General features: G+C 47.5%; 1 protein-coding gene across 1 annotated transcript in view; it reads left to right on the top strand.

Moving 5' to 3' along the window:
* The window catches only part of LOC137846463 (ATPase family AAA domain-containing protein 2-like), a 165,399-nt gene that overhangs the window by 64,062 nt on the left and 79,805 nt on the right, over nt 1-21,532 (top strand). The window lies entirely within an intron of this gene.

The following is a 21,532-nucleotide window of genomic DNA, read 5'->3' as shown; positions in this document are numbered from 1 at the left end:
AATATTACTCACTTGAAGAAGAGCTGCATGCAGAAAAGGCACCTACTACTACATAGATGGCTATACTCTCAAAGATCCTAAGAAAAGCTTCTTGCTTTAGGTAATTTGCACAATGTACCACGGCTAGCAAAGACGCTGAGCAGCATCCTAGCTTAATGCCATCAGCGCTCTATCTGTGCTTGATAAGAGGCTCCTAACTCCCTCTCTCTGTCCCCCCATTTCTATATAGTTAGTGCATTAATTTCATTTCTAAAAAGGTAGTAAATTACTGTATTCTCCTAACTCCCTCTCTCACTGACCACCTCCCTGGTGCAAATGGGAGGAGTTTCCGGAAATGACTGCTTGGGACTAATTTTAAGACGAAGCGGGGACAGGCTATGAATATGCACGGGCGCGTTGTGAAACTTCAGGCCCATGTAACTCTTTGCTGTAGATAAGCAAGGCAAGTTGCCACGTCAGGTAGTCATTGGTGGGATTACCCCCCGTTCTGCCCAGCGCTTACAAGCTTACTGATTGTGGACTCCTTTTTCTTTAAGTCAGCTTGCCTGTGGGCACCGGGCTCCTTTCAGGGTCTGCCGAGGCCCCCGTTTGCTCTCGTGTCTCTTGCCATCCAGCGCATTCCATAGCTCCGGGGAACACCCTTCAGCACACTGTGGAGCCCTGCCTGTCCCCTTCCGCAAGGGTCAATGTTGAAGATCGACTCCACCTTAAGGGCCATAGTGCCTTTTGTGGCTTCTCTCCTCTCTTTGAAACAATGAGGATAAAACAGACAAGATGTAACATAGCAAGCTGAAGGGATTGCTGAACTTGATAAATTGTTGTATCGGCCTTGCTTTTGTATATAAGACTCAGTTCTAGCCACAAAATCAAGGCTGAAGAAGAAACATGGTGCCCATGAAATTAGCCTTAATTGAATTAGCCTTTCTTTGCCTGCTCCTCCTGCACGTACGTCCTGGAGGAGCTGTACATTTGGGGGTAGATGGGGAGGGGTGAGGGTTGTCATATTTACCCAGATATTGCCCCTTACATAATCATATCTCCCTATCTCTAAGGGGGAAACGGATCCTAGGCCAGGAGCTGGTGGGGCTCATTGAGAGGGCTTTAAATTAGGTAAGACGGGGGACGGGGCTGAAACAAAGCTTGTTAGAGCTGTGCCGGGGGGACAATGGCAAGGCTGGGAGAGAAGGCAATGGCCCAAGTGAAGTGCATCTCCACTAATGCATGCAGCATTGGTAATGGCATGCATTAATGCCATGAGCGCAGTTTTGTGGGGAAATCCCTGAGTGCGTGCAGCAGGCTTCAGAATTCACTTGCAGAGGCAGGAAATGTCCCCATCCCGCAGCACCGCTGCATCCTGCCAGCGTGCAGGGTTCTTTAGGTGAGTCAGAGTGTATGGGCTGATGCGTTTCCAAGTTGAGAGAGAGAAGCACGTCTTTTTGAGGTAACAACTCGTAGGATCTTTGCGAGTAAAGCCATCTTTGTAGTAGTAGGTGCCTTTACCGCATGCAGCTCTTCTTCAAGTGAGTAATTTTTACAGCGTGCTTATGGATAGTTGTTGTTTTGTTAACAACTTCTTACGTCGTTGTTAACAAATGATGTTATTTTGCGTGTTTTCTCTGTGGTTCTAGGTCCCTTCTGATTTTTGCAGAATTACGGGGCTTCCTGCAATTGTGACCTTATGCCTTCACCTCTATTTCAAATATTATCAAAGTTGCAACATTGGTGGTAAAGTGATGGAGCAGGGTTTAGGGGAAATGTATCATCCAAGTTCCCTGTGCCAGAGTGTATCTGAAAACAACAGCAGTAGGCATGTAAGATGTAGCCTTTTTCAGGGTTGGAGACAGTTTCTTTTGTTTTTGGAGCTTTTTCCTGCTCTTTTGCTGGCTGTAGAGTCTTGTAACCTTCTGGATTTTAAGTGCTTGGAATTCTCTTAATAGGGGGATATTTAGCATCAGTTGCTGGCTAACTTGGTTTTGGGATGTGGTGGCGTATGCTTCTGTTTTGGGGTTATAAGTTAATCTACAAATATAATATTTGTAACCTTTTTGGGTTATATTTTAATCTCTAGATATATCAAGCCATTCTTTGTGAATCCTCTTCAGAAGATAGGCACAGTATTATCAAGAGACTGAGCAGGGTCACCTTTTTCATCTGTGAAGGATAAGTCTGCAATTACCCGTGCTGGGGCTGCTGTGCATTCATGTCCTGTTGGCATTTGTGGACCTGTAGTGGTTTAACCCGGCTGGCAGCTAAACACCACACAGCTGTTTGCTCACCCTCCCCCCTCCCTCTCTGGGATGGGAGAGAAACGGGAAAGTGAAGCCCGTGAGTTGAGATAAAGACAGTTTATTAAGACAGGAAAATAATAGTAACAATACATGTAATAATAATAACAATGATGATGATAATAGTATTACTACTAATAATGTGTACAAACAAGTGATGCACAATGCAATTGCTCATCACCCGCTGACCGATGTCCAGCCTAACCCCGAGCAGTCTGGCCCCCATCCCCCGGCTAGCCACCCCTATATATTGTTTATCATGACGTCAGATGGTATGGAATACCCCTTTGGCCAGTTTGGGTCACCTGTCCTGGGTCTGTCCCCTCCCAGCTCTTGCTACACCCCCAGCCTGCCCATTGGCAGGACAGAGCAAGAAGCTGAGATGTCCTTGGCTTAGTATAAGCACTGCTCTGCAACGATTAAAACATCGGGGTGTTATCAGCACTCTTCTCATCCTAAGCCAAAACACAGCATTCTACCAGCTACTAGGAAGAAAATTAATTCTGTGCTAACTGAAACCAGGACATCTATCCACCCCTTATTCCATACCATTTATGTCATGCTCAGGTTACACTCTTTTCCATGCATTCTAATTAGTCACCTATAGCAGTCATGGTAGTGGTAACATACAGTATTATATAGTAATGAACATGGTACAATTCAATTCATGGGCTATTCTCACCCAGTATTAAATCTCCTTGAGGTACACACCGGACCTCTCCGTTCTTTTGCATCACCCACCAAGTGTATCCAGGTCCCTGAGCGAAAGCAATTCCACGAATGGGTTTGCCTTTTCCTGAGGCAGGAGTAGCCCAGACTGTTTTACCCAGCATATTTCTTACATGCACTACAGGAACTTTATCCCCATCTACAGTACGTAACAGGTGGCCTTTGCCAAATGCGTATCCCAATTTTTGAATGTCCCAGCACCCATTGCTTTCAAGGTAGTCTTTAACAGTCCATTGTATCGTTCAACTTTCCCGGAGGCTGGTGCATGATAGGGGATGTGATACACCCACTCAATACCATGTTCTTTGGCCCAAGTGTCTATAATGTTGTTTCGGAAATGAGTTCCATTGTCTGATTCTATTCTTTCTGGGGTGCCATGTCGCCATAGGACTTGCTTTTCAAGGCCCAGGATAGTGTTCCGGGTGGTGGCATGAGGCACAGGATATGTTTCCAGCCATCCGGTGGTTGCTTCCACCATTGTAAGTATGTGGCGCTTGCCATTGCGAGTTTGAGGGAGTGTGATGTAATCAATCTGCCAGGCCTCTCCATATTTATATTTCAGCCATCGTCCTCCATACCAAAGAGTCTTTGACCGTTTGGCTTGCTTGATTGCAGCACATGTTTCACAGTCGTGAATAACCTGTGCTATAGCGTCCATGGTCAGGTCCACCCCTCGATCACGAGCCCATCTGTATGGTGCATCTCTACCTTGATGGCCTGAGGTGTCATGGGCCCATCGGGCTATAAATAATTCACCTTTATGCTGCCAATCCAGGTCCACCTGAGCTATTTCAATCTTAGCAGCCTGATTCACTTGCTGGTTGTTTTGATGTTCTTCAGTAGCCTGATTCTTGGGCACATGAGCATCTACATGGTGTACCTTTACAGCCAGGTTCTCTACCCAAGCAGCAATATCTTGCCACAATGCAGCAGCCCAGATGGGTTTGCCCCTGCGCTGCCAGTTGTTTTGCTTCCATTGCTGTAACCATCCCCACAGGGCATTTGCTACCATCCATGAATCAGTGTAGAGATAGAGAACTGGCCATTTTTCTCGTTCAGCAATGTCTAAAGCCAGCTGAATGGCCTTCACTTCTGCAAACTGGCTCAATTCACCTTCTCCCTCAGCAGCTTCTGCAACTCGCTGTGTAGGACTCCATACAGCAGCCTTCCATCTCCAATGCTTCCCCACAATACGACAGGACCCATCAGTGAACAGGGCATATTTCTTTTCATTCTCTGGTAACTGGTTGTACAGTGGGGCTTCTTCAGCACGACCCACCTCCTCCTCTGATGATATCCCAAAGTATTTGCCTTCTGGCCAGTCCATAATCACTTCCAATATTCCTGGCTGACTGGGGTTTCCTATTTGAGCCCAGTGAGTAATCAGTGCAACCCACTTGCTCCATGTAGCATCAGTTGCATGATGTGTAGAGGGGACCCTTCCTTTGAACATCCAGCCTAGTACCGGCAATCGGGGTGTTAGGAGGAGCTGCGCTTCAGTACCGACCACCTCCGAAGCAGATTGAACTCCTTCATATGCTGCCAATATCTCCTTTTCAGTTGGAGTATAGCGGGCCTCAGATCCTCTGTATCCCCGACTCCAAAACCCCAGGGGCCGACCTCAAGTTTCCCCAGGTTCTTTCTGCCAGAGGCTCCAGGTGGGGCCGTTCTCCCCGGCTGAAGTGTAGAGCCCATTCTTTACATCTGGTCCTGTTCGAACTGGCCCAAGGGCTACTGCATGGACTATTTCCTGCTTGATTTGTTCAAAGGCTTGTCGCTGTTCAGGGCCCCATTCAAACTCATTCTTCTTATGGGTTACTTGGTAGAGTGGGTTTACAATCAGACTGTAATTTGGGATGTGCATTCTCCAAAACCCCACAACACCTAGGAAAGTCTGTGTTTCTTTTTTGTTAGTTGGTGCAGACATAGCTGTTATTTTGTTGATCACATCCATTGGGATTTGACGACGCCCATCTTGCCATTTTATTCCTAAAAACTGGATCTCTCGTGCAGGTCCTTTGACTTTATTTTGTTTTATGGCAAAACCGGCTTTCAGAAGGATTTGGACTATTTTCTTCCCTTTCTCGAAAACTTCCTCTGCTGTGTCACCCCACACAATAATGTCATCGATGTACTGCAGGTGTTCAGGAGCTTCCCCCTGCTCTAGCGCAGACTGGATCAGTCCATGGCAAATGGTAGGGCTGTGTTTCCACCCCTGGGGCAGCCGATTCCAAGTATATTGGACTCCCCTCCAAGTGAAGGCAAATTGTGGCCTGCACTCTGCTGCTAGAGGGATGGAGAAAAATGCATTAGCGATATCAATTGTGGTGTACCACTTGGCTGCCCTCGATTCAAGTTCATACTGAAGTTCCAGCATGTCCGGCACTGCAGCACTCAGTGGTGGCGTGACTTCGTTCAGGCCACGATAGTCCACTGTTAGTCTCCACTCACCATTAGACTTTCGCACTGGCCATATGGGACTATTGAAAGGTGAATGGGTCTTGCTGATCACTCCTTGGCTCTCCAATTGACGAATTAGCTTATGGATGGGAACCAGGGAGTCTCGGTTAGTGCGATATTGCCGCCGGTGCACAGTTGTGGTAGCGATTGGCACTTGCTGTTCTTCGACCCTCAGCAACCCCACAACAGAAGGGTCCTCTGAGAGACCAGGCAAGGTAGATAATTGTTTAATGCCCTCTGTCTCTAAGGCAGCTATACCAAAAGCCCACCGGAACCTTTTTGGGTCCTTGAAATATCCTCTTCTAAGATAGTCTATGCCAAGAATACACGGAGCATCCGGGCCAGTCACAATGCGGTGCTTTTCCCACTCATTCCCAGTCAGACTCACCTCAGCCTCCAATACAGTCAACTGCTGAGATCCCCCTGTCACTCCACAAATACAGATGGGCTCTGGCCCTTTATAGCTCTATGGCATTACAGTACATCGTGCAGCGGTGTCTACTAAAGCCTTATACTTCTGTGCGTCTGATGTGCCAGGCCATCGAATCCACACAGTCCAATAAACTCGATTGTCCCTTTCCTCCCCCTGACTGGAGGCAGGGCCCCCCTAATCCTGGTCAGAATCTTCTTTGTTTCTGTGTTTGAAGGACCGTCTGCTGGAAGTTGGAGCAGCAAACTTTTCAGAGAATTCCTTTTTCCCGATTGTTTTCTTTTGCAACTCACGTACCCGTGCCTCTAGGGTCACGGTAGATTTTCCATCCCATTTTCTCATGTCCTCTCCATGGTCTCGTAAGTAAAACCACAGGGTGGCACGAGGTGAGTACCCACCATATCGTCTTCCTTGTGTGGAAGAACGCCTACCCCTGATAGCTGAGACACTGCTTTGTACAGGTGGGGAGGAGAGTAATCTTTCTTCAAGTTGGTGAAACTTTTCAGAAAGTTTCTCCCAAGTGTCCTCTTTTGGTCGGTGGACACTGGTTGGTTCAGGTGGGGAGGAAGATAGATTCCCTTTAAGTTGGTGGAACTCTTTAGAAAGTTTCTCCACAGCTGAGATGCAGGCCTGTAAGGAAGAGGAGAGACTTTCTTCGTACTGCCGGAGTTGTTTAGCCACTTCATCCACTGTGGGTTCCTCATCCTCTTTCCAGGCCATTATTGCCAATGAGCTGGCATATGATGATGGTGCGCTCCGTACAAACCTCCGCCACATGGGTCGTGTACACCTGACTTCATCTGGATCTGTGGATGTTTGTCTGAGGTCTGGATCCTCATAAATCACTTCCCGTATGGCTAATTCCCTCAGGTACTGGATTCCTTTCTCCATAGTGGTCCACTTGCCTGGTAGACATTCAAGTTCTTCCTTGAAGGGATACCTTTCCCTCACAGCTGAGAGGAGATGCCTCCAGAGGCTGTGAGATTGTGCTCCATCTGCAATTGCTTTGTCAATGCCTGCGTCTCTAGCAAGGGATCCCAGCCACCTGGCTTCCCTGCTGTCTAATTCCACACAGTTGGCTCCAGTGTCCCAGCACTGGAGCAGCCAGGTGACAAGCTGCTCACCTATACAACGACCAAAATCTTTTCGCACATCTCGTAGCTCACGCTCTTATAGGTTTTGGGTAGTTACTGTTATTTTTTCGGCATCCTCATCTTCCTCCTCCTGAATCCCTGATGGCCCAGCGTCGTCGTCATCTCTATATCTAGATTTGGCAGAAGACTCTCCGCGTTCGTTTTCACCTTCTCTACAGGGGCAACTTGCACTGCTACAGCTCGTTTCTCTGACCCCGTTACAGGGTCTGCCACAGGGGTTGGAATACCCTCTGCAGGGTCAACTTGTACGGCTACCGCTCCTTTCTCTGACCCCGTTACAGGGTCTGCCACAGGGGTTGGAATACCCTCTGCAGGGTCGACTTGCACTGCCACAGCTCGTTTCTCTGACCCAGCCGCAGGAGCTGGAGCTGGAGCAGCTGCAGGAACTGGAACTGGAGCAGCTGCAGAGTCCACCGTAGGGGTCGCAGTGTCCATTGGATCTGTCCCAGGACTTGGACTGACAGCAGGGTCTGTCATTAAGTTGATAGCAGTATCCATGGCAGCTCGATAGGCATGAGCCAGGCCCCAGCACGTTACAATGATTTGTGTTACTTTGGAACTGTCAGAGTCGTGACACCTTTTTTTCAAGCATTCTGCCAGATTTTTAGGATTTTGCAGTTGTTCGGGGGTGAATTTCCAAAACACTGGGGGTGCCAACTGCTCTAGATGCCTGCCCATATCCTCCCATACTCCCTGCCACCCACAACTATACTGCCTCCAGGCAGATCTCCAGATGAGCTTCCTAAGTAGTTGTTTAACTTTGAGCAAAAGCAGAATCTGAAGCGCATTCAGGAGGCATAACAACAAGACCATGCTGGTCTGAGTACCCCAAGGATATTCAATATCTTGGAGAGCTATTGTAACAAGCTCGGAGGATAAGAGGGTGGTGAAGGAGAAAGGGAGAGTGATCAAGTAAGAAAAAATATCTTCCCCTTTCCCCTCCACAGATTGACTCCCTAATGAAAACAAGCAACAGGTATAATTCTAATAGTTTCCAAGATACAGTTTCCAAAGTATAGAGTCGACGATGTTACTGAGTACAAATACCAAGTTAGAGTCATGACCAGATATTTCATCGTCTCACAAGCCACTGTTACAACACACAGTACCATAATGATCTGAAACCAGGGCCCAGGGAGGATAAACAACATGACAGAGAGCACATACGGAAAATAATGTGCTGTAATACTCAATTTGGAAAACAGGCGCAGCAGAGTTGAGATTAAAGCAATCAGCATTATGACAAGTGACTATTAAGCAGGTCTAATACTTATACCAATTTTAGTTTAACGCACTCTGGTCAGATCTGCCGTTATCTCAACCTTTTGAGCCCCATGTTGGGCGCCAAAAAGACTGTCGTGGTTTAACCCGGCTGGCAGCTAAACACCACGCAGCCGTCCGCTCACCCTCCCCCCTCCCTCTCTGGAACGGGGGAGAGAAATAGAAAGTGAAGCCCGTGAGTTGAGATAAAGACAGTTTAATAAGACAGGAAAATAATAATAACAACAACAACAACAATAATAATAATAACAACAATAACAATAATAATAATATACAGTGATGATAATAGTACTACTAATAATTATGTGTACAAACAAGTGATGCACAATGCAATTGCTCACCAACTGCTGACCGATGCCCAGCCTAACCCCAAGCAGTCTGGCCCCCATCCCCCAACTAGCCACCCCTATATATTGTTTATCATGACGTCAGATGGTATGGAATACCCCTTTGGCCAGTTTGGGTCACCTGTCCTGGGTCTGTCCCCTCCCAGCTCTTACTGCACCCCCAGCCTGCCCGTTGGCAGGACAGAGCAAGAAGCTGAGATGTCCTTGGCTTAGTATAAGCACTGCTCTGCAACGATTAAAACATCGGGGTGTTATCAGCACTCTTCTCATCCTAAGCCAAAACATAGCATTCTACCAGCTACTAGGAAGAAAATTAACTCTGTTCTAACTGAAACCAGGACACTAGTACGGGAGGATACATGACTATCTGGAGGAGTCACAGTCTCATCTGAGTCATCACCCTGTTCCTGTGGTCGAGGGGGAGGCTTAAATACATCTGTCAGGTCTTGTTCTGGTCCCTGATGAATTTTACTTATCTTAGTACACCTCTGCCCGATGCTGCATGCTGAACAACACCATCTCAACTTGCCTTTAAGTCCCTTGCTGTTTCCTCGCTCAAGGGCTAACACCATGGGGTCCTGTGGAGGCACAATTCCACAGTCCCTCTGCCACTCTGGGTGATTTCGTAGAGTGAAAAGCATGTCTGCATATGCAGCCTCATCCCATTTACTTTCTCTTCTCAGAAACAGCATCAACTGTAATATAGTGTTGTAATTAATAGTTCCATTGAGGGGCCACTTCTCTCCATCCTCTAATTTATAAAGTGGCCACCACTGATTGAAATGCTAGAAATGGCTCAGTCTTCAAAATAGGATTAAATAAAAAAAAATAGGATTTATTAAAAGAATAGAGGTAAGCAAACAGCGCTGGGTGCACCAGGAGTCTCCGCTCCACCAGGACACACACCAGTTACATCAAGTGTCTGATTTTTATGCTCCTAGACTAATACATATTCATTACTACTTCTAAAAAAATAGGTTATTATAATTAGCTTCTGGGGTCCAGTCCCTCCTACTGGAGGATGCGCATCAGTCTCCAGTGGTCCCTCTGGGGGTCTCTAGGGGTCTTTCGTGCTGAAGGCTCATAGTCTTCCTCTCCAAGCTTTTTTCTTGTCCTTCCCCTTTGTACTCCTTGGCACCTTGTCAAGTTTATACAGCATCCCCTGCAGGTCTTGTTTCCTAGCCGTCCTTCAGCTTCTTTTTTTTCTTCTTCTTAATGTCTTGGCCACCTGGCCAGATATCAGAGGACTGCAGAGTATCCCATAACAGTCACTAGTTGTTATCAGTTGTTCTGAAACCCCCAGACATCAAAGACTTCATACAAACACAAATAGCTGTCTTATTGACACTTCATGAGTAATTAAAACATTCCTCACCAGCCGTTCACAGGGACAGTCACACCTATAGCCGTGTTAAATTAATCTCGAAGAAGACAAAAAAAAAAGGCTGTAACTGTTAGAACTAGAAGTTTGGAATAACAAAAGCAAACGGGTTCATAAATTTGAGGAGTATTTTCTGAAGACTTGATAAATTGACTAGAATGAGGGGGAGACTGGGACACACGGCATCTGTGGTTCAAGAATTAAATTGCCAGTGCAGGACCCAGAGGCAGACAGGACTGTTCTTTATTGACACAAATTGTTAAAACATTCCTAACACAATATTTGGTAAGAGTTCTTTTACTCTCTGTCCCCCCTTGCCCCACTATATCCCTCCAATATGTAAGTATACATCCTAAGGGGCTTTTCTGTGAGATTTCTTTGCTTTGACTTTGTCCCATTCTAATCTATAGCAGTTAACGTTCCACCGTCCCCTAAGGAGCTGTTTACTAATTTATCCCAATCCCTCCAAAATCCACAGTATATGCATTAAAATCAGGCAACCGTAAACCAACTGCCTGTAAACGATTACACCAAGGACAGCTGAGCCTGAAAGACCGATAATACACCAGAGCAAATTTAGTTCCCTTTGGCATACACCCTAATAGCAGTCCTTATATTACACTGTATTTACCGATGTTTAAAAGAATACTTTAACAACAAATGCCCAGGCCTTTACAAATACAACATACAATTATTATCGAGACTTATCGACCTCCCCGGCAAATTGGCTTAACTTTATTAACATATACCGTTTGTCCGCAACCACAGGATCTTCCTCTATCCCCGTAGTGAGCGGCAGGGAAAGGAGCTACTCTGAGAGAGAAAAAAAGGGGCTCGGGGTACACCTAGGAGGTCCACTCTACAGTCGATCCCACAACCGAACAGAGTCCTCCTGCCTGGCTTGCCAAACTGACGTGTGGAAAAGACTCCACAACCATTGGGTTGTAACGTCGTATACTTTATTATAGTGCACCGAGCGCACTGGGAATAGCTTCCCTCAAAAAGTGCTCACCTGCCCGGTCATCTCTCACAATTTTATGCACAAACACTGTTACATATTACATGAGCTCTAATACATATTCATTAATTTCCGGAAAAGGCAGACCTCTTCCAAGTACTCATTTCCATACTCCCCGCCCTTAGCTCCTTTCGGTTGCGCCTGCGCAATGTATCCTGGTGGTTGTGGGCAGGGGTCTTTCAGGATGAAGGCACCGAGGAAGAGGGGGTTAAGCTCTCTTTGCCTTTGTGGACTTTGACATTCTGTTGTGTTGAGGGATTTCTTGAAACAGTAAAAATCCCATGGCTTGCTGTAGCTGAGCAAACCAAGCTACCAGGGCAACTATGAGAAGTTCCCATGACAGTGTTCCCACATCGCCCAATTGAGGAACTCAGAAAAATATTGTTACCAGTAGCTGGCTTCAAGGACAAGGTCTATGTGACTGCTAATCACAAGGGGTTGTTTTCTTGCAGGTGGGGTTGTTTTCTTGCAGTTGTTTGTCTGAGTGCTCTTGACCAATAATCTTGTGTGAAACACTGTCCACCCCTGTTAAGTTCTCTATAAAAGTTAGGCTATTCGGGCAATAAAATGGAGCATGATCTGACTCTACTGGTGTCTGTCGTGCTTTCGGCCGTGCTTCCTGCAACATATGGCGCCCGAACAGGCTGAGACCTGAACAGGGCCTGAACAGGACATCGCAGCGGGAGACCTGAACAGGACCTGAACAGACATCGCACCGGAGCAGGACATCGCAGCACCGGAGCAGACATCGCAGCCGAGCACGGACATCGCAGCGGCGCCGGGGCAAACATCACAGCGCAGCGGGACACCAGCGCAGCGGGACACCAGCGGCGCCGGCACATCCGAACGCAGGTAGACCAGGAGACCAGCGGCGCCGGGACCGGCGGCGCCGGGACCAGCGGCGCCGCGATCTCGCCGCGCCGTCGGGACTTCGGAGCGCCCATCCGACCGGCGCTTGAGCAGACCGGACACCGGCCCGGACACACGGTACACAGGCCTCACGGTGAGACGCGGTACTCCCGCTGAGAGAAGCGTAAAACGGTGGGACACGGGGTTTTGCGGCGGGACGTGGAATTGCGGAGGGCCGCGGGGAATAGAGTTGCGGCGAGACGTGGAATTGCGGAGGGCCGCGGGAAAAAGAGTTGCGGCGGGACGTGGAATTGCGGAGGGCCGCGGGAAAAAAGAGTTGCGGCGAGACGTGGAATTGCGGAGGGCCGCGGGAAATTGACGTGATCACGGTGTGATGCGGGACATCCGAGATCGAGCTGCTACGGGAGACCAGAGGCATCAGTGGACAACGGCAGCCGACCCTCACCGTGTGGCGAGTCGGCACAGAGCAGAGGGGCGGACATCAGGACCCTGCAGCCTGTCTGACGTAACCATGGAGGCAGCAGCAGCGGCTGTGCTGCTTGTCTTTGGCATTCTTTTTATAAGAGGTTTATCTTGCAATGCAAAAAAGACTATTCGTCCCCAGATCGGTGTTATAACTATGTTTCTGGATAACATTCCGTGGGGTTGCCTCATTCTACGGACTATTAATGACGATTTAGCTCTATTGCAGGGCAGGAGTGCAGAGACGCAGATTACACTGCCAAATGACCACCGGCAGGCTCGTTCACAAACAGCTTCTAGGATTGCAGCTGGCACTGCCTGCAGCCATATAGCAGACGTTACACTCTCTTTCCTAACTAGTAATCATGTGTCTCATCCATTTGTGGTGAATGGTCAGTGGCAAAAAGAAAAGGGGGAGAGTAAGGGACGACAAAGACAGAAACGGTACCAGGAGGATGCCACTGACACTACTAGCACGGGTAATAGGAGTAGTATAAGTGACATAGGTGCAGGGAGGCGGCAGGCACTGCCGCGCTGTGGGGCATTCTGCCTGCTGCTCGCCCTCACCTGCCTGTGCACTGCTGCCGACAGTGCTAGAGCAAAATGTGACGACTGCTCAGATGGCAGTGATGAGAGTGCTTGTGTGAAGAAGACGTGTGCTGAATCTGACTTTGTGTGCAACAGTGGTCAGTGTGTGCCAAACAGATGGCAGTGTGATGGGGATCCGGACTGTGAAAATGGGTCTGACAAGATTGCTGATCTGTGTTATATGAGAACATGCCAGGTAAATGAAATCAGCTGTGGTCCTCAGTCAACCCAGTGTATCCTGGTGTCCTGGAAATGTGATGGTGAAAAAGACTGTAACAGAGATCCTGATTGCAAGGATGGAAGTGATGAAATTAACTGCCCTTCTCAGACCTGCAGGCCAGACCAGTTCAGATGTGTAGATGGGAACTGTGTCCATGGGAGTAGGCAGTGCAGTGGTGTGAGAGACGGTCTGGATGGCACTGATGAAGCAAACTGTAACAATGTTATTCAGTGCTCTGGACCTGGCAAATTCAAGTGCAGAAGTGGAGAATGCATAGATATCAATAAAGTGTGTAACCAGCAGAGAGACTGCAAGGACTGGGGTGATGAGCCCCTGAAGGAATGCAACATAAATGAATGTGACTGTCCAGCTGGGTTTGACTTTGTAGAAAAGAGAAACTGTAGAATTGATGAATGTCAAAACCCTGGTATCTGTAGTCAAATCTGTATCAACCTGAAAGGTGGCTACAAATGTGAACGTAGCCGTGGCTATCAAGTGAATCCTGCTACAGGAACTGGGAAAGGGCCATACCGGTACAAAAACACAAATAACACCTGTGATTACAATGACGCTGCTAAGCAGGGTTTAGGAGTTTATAGCATGGAGACAAGGGATAACAACTACAGTGTTTGGAACAATTGTACAGCTTTGGCCTTACCTCCTGATGTGCTTCTGATTTGTGGGGATGGGGCCTGGCATGGTATCCCTGCAAATGCTATCAGATGTCCATGTTACTTAGATAAACTCATTGTATTTGCTCCTAGCTTGTTACAGTTGCGTGAGATCACCAGACATAAATGGGCATTGCTTGCACCGGATTGCAATGATAATGTTGAATTGTGTGGGGTTGCAGCTAGAGCGGCATTAGCAAGTTCAGTGCCTGGAGTGGCATCTGCGGCCGCACGTAACAACTTAGAAAAATTGGAATGCTGGGCCGAGAGGCAAGCCTATGCCACGACAGAGATACTTGAGGAGATATTGCCAGATCAAAATAGTCTGCGACATCTGCTTTTACAGGATCAAGCTGCTATTGACATCTTGCTTTTGGCTCAAAGGAATGGGTGTGAGGACTTTAAGGGAATGTACTGTTTAAACCTTTCTGATCATAATGAGTCAATTCACAAATCCATTACTTTCCTGAAAGAGCATATGAGAAAGATTCAGTATGGTATCAATCCTTTCAATCAATGGTTCACTGACTTGTTTGAAACAAGGTGTAGATGGTTGCTGGGTTTAGTCACAAAGGGATTAAGAATTTGGTTTATGGTGGTGGTAATCATCGTTGTGTGTTGTAAGTATAGCTAAAGAGTCACTTGTAAAACTGCTGTGTCAGGCTTGGTTTGCTCAAAAGAAGAAGGGGGAATTGTTGAGGGATTTCTTGAAACAGTAAAAATCCCATGGCTTGCTGTAGCTGAGCAAACCAAGCTACCAGGGCAACTATGAGAAGTTCCCATGACAGTGTTCCCACATCGCCCAATTGAGGAACTCAGAAAAATATTGTTACCAGTAGCTGGCTTCAAGGACAAGGTCTATATGACTGCTAATCACAAGGGGTTGTTTTCTTGCAGGTGGGGTTGTTTTCTTGCAGTTGTTTGTCTGAGTGCTCTTGACCAATAATCTTGTGTGAAACACTGTCCACCCCTGTTAAGTTCTCTATAAAAGTTAGGCTATTCGGGCAATAAAATGGAGCATGATCTGACTCTACTGGTGTCTGTCGTGCTTTCGGCCGTGCTTCCTGCAACACTGTTGGACAGTTTAAGCCTTTTTTGCTTATCTTTGCCTTGTTTCCTGCCACCAAGTTGTTCATTCTTTTTTAACAAGATGTTCATTCTTCCCTCATCCATTAGCCTTGAACGATACCTTCTTTTTACATCTCCTTCTAATCTACATCCCTATAATTAGGATATTTTGAGGTTCTCATCCACATCCCCAATACTTAAGATATTTTACCATATACGTAATGTAGCTAGATACTAATTCAGATAGTTTATTTAACATCTTCCCCATCTCACCCTCCATTAACAAACAGGACCTGGCAAAGCTCTATGAATGGCTAGTGCTTCTGCAGAGGATGAGGAATTCCCCTACATTATGTCAATTATATGTGGCCTGGGCATTACAACCAATTCAGACAGCGTGGTGTGACGTAATTATTTACCGTTATATGGATAACATTCGGTTTGGTAGGCCAGAATGCTTCCAGGATTCCGATTTCAAGTTTATTTGTGATACTTTGGAAGCAAAAGGGTTGAAGATAGCCCCAGAGAAGGTTCAATGGGAACAGTCATGACGATATTTGGGTTGGAAAATATCAGACTCTACTATTTGTCCCCAGAAAGTTGATATAACTACGGTGTTACATAATTTGATAAATGTACAAATGTTCCTGGATAATATTCAGTGGGGTTGCCACATTGTCCAGATTACTAATGATGTCTTAGCTATATTACTACCTTTATTGCGGTGCAGGAGTGCAAAGCACCAGATTACGCTAACAAATGAGCAACAGCAGGCTCTTTCACAAGTAGCTTCTCAGGTTGCAGCTGGCGCTGTTTGTAGACGTATAGCAGAAGCTGCACTCTCCTTACTGGTAAGCAATCGTGTGTCTCATCCATTTGCGGTGCTTGGTCAGTGGCAAAAAGAAAAGGGGGAGAGTCAGGGGCAACAAAGACAGAAACGGTATCAGGAGGATACCACTGACACTGACAGCACTGGGAATAGGAATGGCATAAACGAAACAGGTGATAGCAAGGGTGGAATGATAGGGCAGCATTTTTGAGTTCTGGAATGGATTTTTCTACCGATTCAGCAAAAATCGCGTGTTCAGACACGGGCGGAAGCTATCGCAGAGTTAGTACTTAAGGGTCGCTCTCAGAATATTGAGATCAGCGGGCAGAAACCAGGAGATATTAGTCTGCCGATGACTCAGGACCATTTGGAATGGTGTTTACAGCAATCCATACCGCTACAAGAAGCTGTGTTAGATTACCCAGGATTGGTACATTCCCAAACTCCAAAGGGGCCTCTCTGGCAAGTTATAAGATCATATAAATGGCATGTAGTACCATGGCTTTCGTCCCGACCAGTGGTGGGTCGCACTGTATACACTGATGCAGGTGTGGCAAGTAGAAAGGCTGTGTGTGTGTGGTACGAGAACAAAAGTTGGGAGAAATACATAATTCCGGAGGAGACAGGGGATTCATTACAAACATTGGCATTGTCTGCAGTTGTTTGGGCTTGTCAATGCTGGATGCATGAGCCGATGAATATCTTCTCAGACTCTGTGTATGTTGTCAACGTGGTAAACCAGATAGAGGATGCCTTGATAAGGCCAACTAAGAGGGACAGATTATTTCTGCAGCTGCGAGATGCCATTCAGGGGAGAACTGCACCTTACTGTGTTATCCATATACATAGTCATCAGTTCTCGATCGGGTTAGCAGAAGGTAATTCACAAGCAGACAAGTTGGTGAGTATAGTCACAGAGGGGCCTGAGAGTGATTTTGCACGTGTGCGAGTGTCGCACGAAATTTTCCATCAGAATGCACAGGGTCTTTGGAGGATGCTTGGATTTACTTGGACAGAGGCAAAAGGAATAGTAAGAGCGTGCTCTTCATGTAGTCATCATGGACCAGGGCTAGGTTTGGGTATTAATCTACGGGGTGTTAAGGCACTTTAGGTATTGCAAATGGATGTAACGCATGTACTGGAATTTGGTCCTAAAAGATATGTTCATGTGAGTATTGATACTTTTTCAAGATTCATATGGGCAACAGCGCAGGGGGGAGAAAAAGCACACCATGTATGTAGACATCTGACGGTGTGTGTTGCCATTATGAGAGTGCTACAGCAGATCAAGATGGACGATGGTCCAGCGTATGTCAGGAAAAGGGTTAGAAAATTTATGAAAATGTGGGGAGTAAAGCATATCGCAGGTGTTCCATATTCTCCCACGGGCCAAGCGATTGTCAAGCAATCACATCAGGTTTTAAAGGAACAATTAGCCAGATTAAAAGAAATCAAGGACATCGATGAGCGATTGTCCAAGGCATTGGTTGTCTTGAACCACTTATGTTTGACTAGTGACTGAGAAGACCCTCCTGCGAGTATTCATTTTCAAACAGTAAATAGAGCAGCACCAAATGCGTTACCACAAATAAGAGTGAATTACCTGAGATCCTGCTACAGGAACTTGGAAAGGGCCGTTCGGGTACAGAAATACAAATAACACCTGTGATTACAATGACGCTGCTAAGCAGGGTTTAGGGGCTTATGTCACGGAGACAAGGGGTAACAACTATAGCGTTTGGAACAATCGTACAGCTATGGCCTTACCTCCTGACGTTTTTCTGATTTGCGGAGATAGGGCCTGGTAAGGTATCCCTGCAAAGGCTATTGGAGGTCCTGTTACTTAGATAAACTCACTATATTTGCTCCTAGCTTGTCACACTTGCATAAATCACCAGACATAAATGGGCATTGCTCACACCGGATTGCAATGATAATGTTGAGTTGCTTGGTGTTATGACTAGAGTGGCATCTGCGGCCGCACTTAATGATTTAGAAAAATTGGTATGCTGTAAGCCCATGGCACGACGGAGATGCTTGAGGACATGTTCAAAATAGTCTGCGACATGCGCTCTTACAGGATCGAGCTGCTATTGACTTCTTGCTTTTGGCTCAAGGGCATGGGTGTGAGGACTTTGAGGGAATGTGCTGTTTAAACCTTTCTAATCATAATGAGTCAATTCACAAATCCATTACTTTCCTGAAAGAGCACATGAGAAAGATTCAGTATGATATCAATCCTTTCAATCAATGGCTCACTGATTTGTTTGGAACAATGCATAGATGGTTCCTGGGATTAATCAAAGAGGGATTAAGGATTCTGTTTATTGTGTTGTTAATCATCATTGTGTGTTGTATTGTAATAAATGTGGTTAAAGGGTTACTTGCAGAACTGTTACATTGGGCTTGGTTTGCTCAAAAAGAAAAAAGGGGAATTGTTGAGGGATTTTTGAAACAGTAAGGAGGCCGTGACTTGCTGCAGCTGAGCAAACCAAGCTACTAGGACAACTATGAGAAGTTCCCATGACGGTGTTCCCACATAGCCCGACCGCGAATTTAGAAAAATATTGTTGCCAGCAGATGGCTTCAAGGACGAGATCTGTGTGATTGCTAATCCCAAGGGGGTTGTTTTCTTGCAGTTGTTTATCTGAGTGCTTTTGACCATTAATCTTGTGTGAGACACTATCCGCCCCTGTTAAATTTGCTATAAAAGTCAGGCTATTCGGGTAATAAAGAGAGAGCATGATCTGACCATGCTGGTGTCTGTTGTGTTTTTGGCCTTTCTTCCTGCAACACCCACTTCTGAACTGGCCTTGTGCACTGCTCATACACACAGGGCTGTTCAGAGACACGAGTCCTTGCCTTGCACTCACATTGGCAGTGCACTTCAGCACTTGCAGGGTCTCTCTGGCTCCTGCAACCACTGCCAGAGGCTGGGAGGCACCTCAGCCCTGTGGTGGGTGCATCGCCCTGCTCTTGCCTCTTCTGGGATGCCCCAAGACATGAGTATTGAGCACAGGGACCTTGGAGTTTCAAGGAAGCAAATCTCAGAGCTGCATTCAGCTCTTGCACTTTGAACTAGACGGTCTCTGAAGGTGCCTTCCAACTGAACTATTCTGTGTTATTCAGGCAGATGCCCCGTGGCTATTATGCTAGAATGATGGCATCTGAAGACGCTCTCTGCCACACTGACTTTCATGACACCCCTAGGGATAACTGATGGCCTTTGTGCTCACTCGTGTTCCTGTGCATACCATGTGCCTGCAGGTAGCAGCAGCAGCAAAGGATTTCAGGTCCCGTGTCTCCCCTGTACATGGACAGGCCCTGCTCTTCTCCTAAGCCACCCAATCTCCCAGGGAGCCTCTCCCAGGTGAGCCCGACTGTGCTGGCCTCACCGGCCACTGCTGCAGCCCCAGGCCATGCTCCCCACAGCCCCAGCTGGCGGTGCTGCTCTGCAGAGCCAGGGGGCTGTGGTGCCCGGGGCATGGGGGCACTTTGCAGGGCCGTGCTGGTCAGGCTGGGTGTCAGAGCCAGCTAGTGGGGGCCCTGCCACTGACCACATCCCACAGCTGTGGCCATGGGGTGCTCAGAGGTGCCCAGCCTGGCAGAGTAAGGAGCCTCTTTGGACTCTCTTCCTTGGGCACCTTCGGATCTGACAGCAGCTCTGAAAGCAGAAGTGAGCCTTCAGGCACAGCCCTTTTAGGAGAGAGATGATTCTCTGTAGGCCAGGTGTGTCACTGCAGTGCCCACTGCCTGTTCCTGCCTGCAGTCCCAGCACAGCCCCACAGCAGCACTGGAACCAAGCCACAGGAGCAGCAAAAAAAAAAAAAAAAAAAAAAAAAAAAAAACAAACAAACAAACAAACAACTTTAATTGAATAAAAAGCACAATAAAATGCAGAATTGTATTTCTTTTTGGACAACTTTTGTAATAAAACTGGGGGAAAAACAGTCAGCACGAGAACATAAGACAGGCTTTGTTTATTACTCGTACATTTAAGAGTGATTTGCAGAACAGGGCAGGCAGCTTGTTGTTTATGAAATACAGTTGGTCTTCAGTTTCCACACAGCATTCTTAAGTTCCTGGTTCCTCATGCTGTAGATGAGGGGGTTCACTGCTGGAGGCACCAGCAAGTACAAAACTGCCACTACAAGGTCCAGGGTATGGAATGAGATGTAGGGGGACTTCAGGTGGGAAAACATGGCTGTGCTGAAATTCAGAGAGACCACAGTCAAGTGAGGGATGCATGTGGAGAAGGCTTTGTGTCGTCCCCGCTGTGAGGGCATCCTCAGCACAACCCTGAAGATCTGCACATAGGACAGAGCAATCAAAACAAAACAACAACTCAGTAGAAAAAAACTAGCCATAGTAATTCGAATTTCCCATAGGTAAGATTCTGAGCAGGAGAGCCTGATGATCTGGGGGATCTGACAGAAAAATTGGTCCAGGGCATTGCCATGGCTGAGAGGTAAAGAAAATACATTGGCAGTGTGCAGTACAGCGTGGAGAAAGCCACTGCCCCAAGCAGCTGCTGCCATGGTGGCACAGGCTCTGCTGCCCAGGAGGGTGCCATAGTGCAGAGGCCTGCAGATGGCGACGTAGCGGTCATAGGACATAACAGTGAGAAGGGAAAATTCTGCTGAAAACAAAAAGACTAACAGAAAGACCTGTGCAGCACATCCTGCATAGGAAATGGTCCTCATGTTCCAGAGGAAATTTGCCATGGCTTTGGGGAGAGTGGTGGAGATGAGGCCAAGGTCGAGGAGGGCAAGGTTGAGGAGGAAGAAGTACATGGGGGTGTGGAGGCGGTGGTCGCAGGCTATGGCTGTGATGATGAGGCCATTGCCCAGGAGGGCAGCCAGGTAGATGCCCAGAAAGAGCCCGAAAGTCAGGAGCTGCAGCTCCCATGTGTCTGTGAATGCCAGCAGGAGGAACTCGGTGATGGAGCTGCCATTACACATTGATCGCCCCCGAGCAAGGGAGCCTGTCGAAAAGAAAAAATGACAGCGTAAAATTTAATTACTTCTCTGACCAAAACCCATTGCAAGTCTCACAGAACACCTTCCCACACAATAATCTGTGCTACGTTCTTTTCAGGAAGAGCTTTCTGCAGCTCCTTAGCTTATGTCCGATTGCTGCTCTGAGGGTGCCACAAGCGTGGGGCTCTTCTGTGCGCTCCTCGGCAGTCAGTCCTGGTCTGCAGCAACACTTAGAAGGGAACCTGGAGTGGTCTGAGAAGTCTGCTGGCCAGGGACATCTCCCCGTTTGCAGGTCATGAGGAGAAGGTCAAACAATTCCCTAAGAAAAAACAAAGGTAATGTTGGTACTGTCTGTACACTGAAGTGTGTGAGGTGCCTCATATCTACAGCAATGATCAAGGAGCCTTAGTCTTTAGTACTACTACTCCATTCCTATCCCTCTGAATCACCACACAGGTGGGAAAACGAAGGCAGAGAAAAGTGTAGTGCCTTCAGGCAGGTCTTGCCTTGCAGTTCTGCTGTGCAGTGCCCCGGGGAGGTGTGGGGCTGTGAGCAGCCTGTCCCTGGCAGCAGGCTCTGGGCAGCAGCAGGACCCTGCCCTGCCATGCCGGGGGAGCTCCTTCCACCCGCAGCTTCTCCCCGCAGCCCCTGGGCAGCTCCCTGGCCAGGCTGAGTGCTGAGCCTGGCAGGCAGCAGAGGCCCTGCCCCAGCACACAGAGCCCCTGGGGCACAGCAGGGACCCTGCTCTGCACCACAGCCC

Source organism: Anas acuta, chromosome 32 (assembly GCF_963932015.1).
Source record: "Anas acuta chromosome 32, bAnaAcu1.1, whole genome shotgun sequence".
NCBI classification, from domain to species: domain Eukaryota; kingdom Metazoa; phylum Chordata; class Aves; order Anseriformes; family Anatidae; genus Anas; species Anas acuta.
Note: the sequence above shows the minus strand (reverse complement) of the source record. Positions and strands in the feature narration are given on the sequence as shown.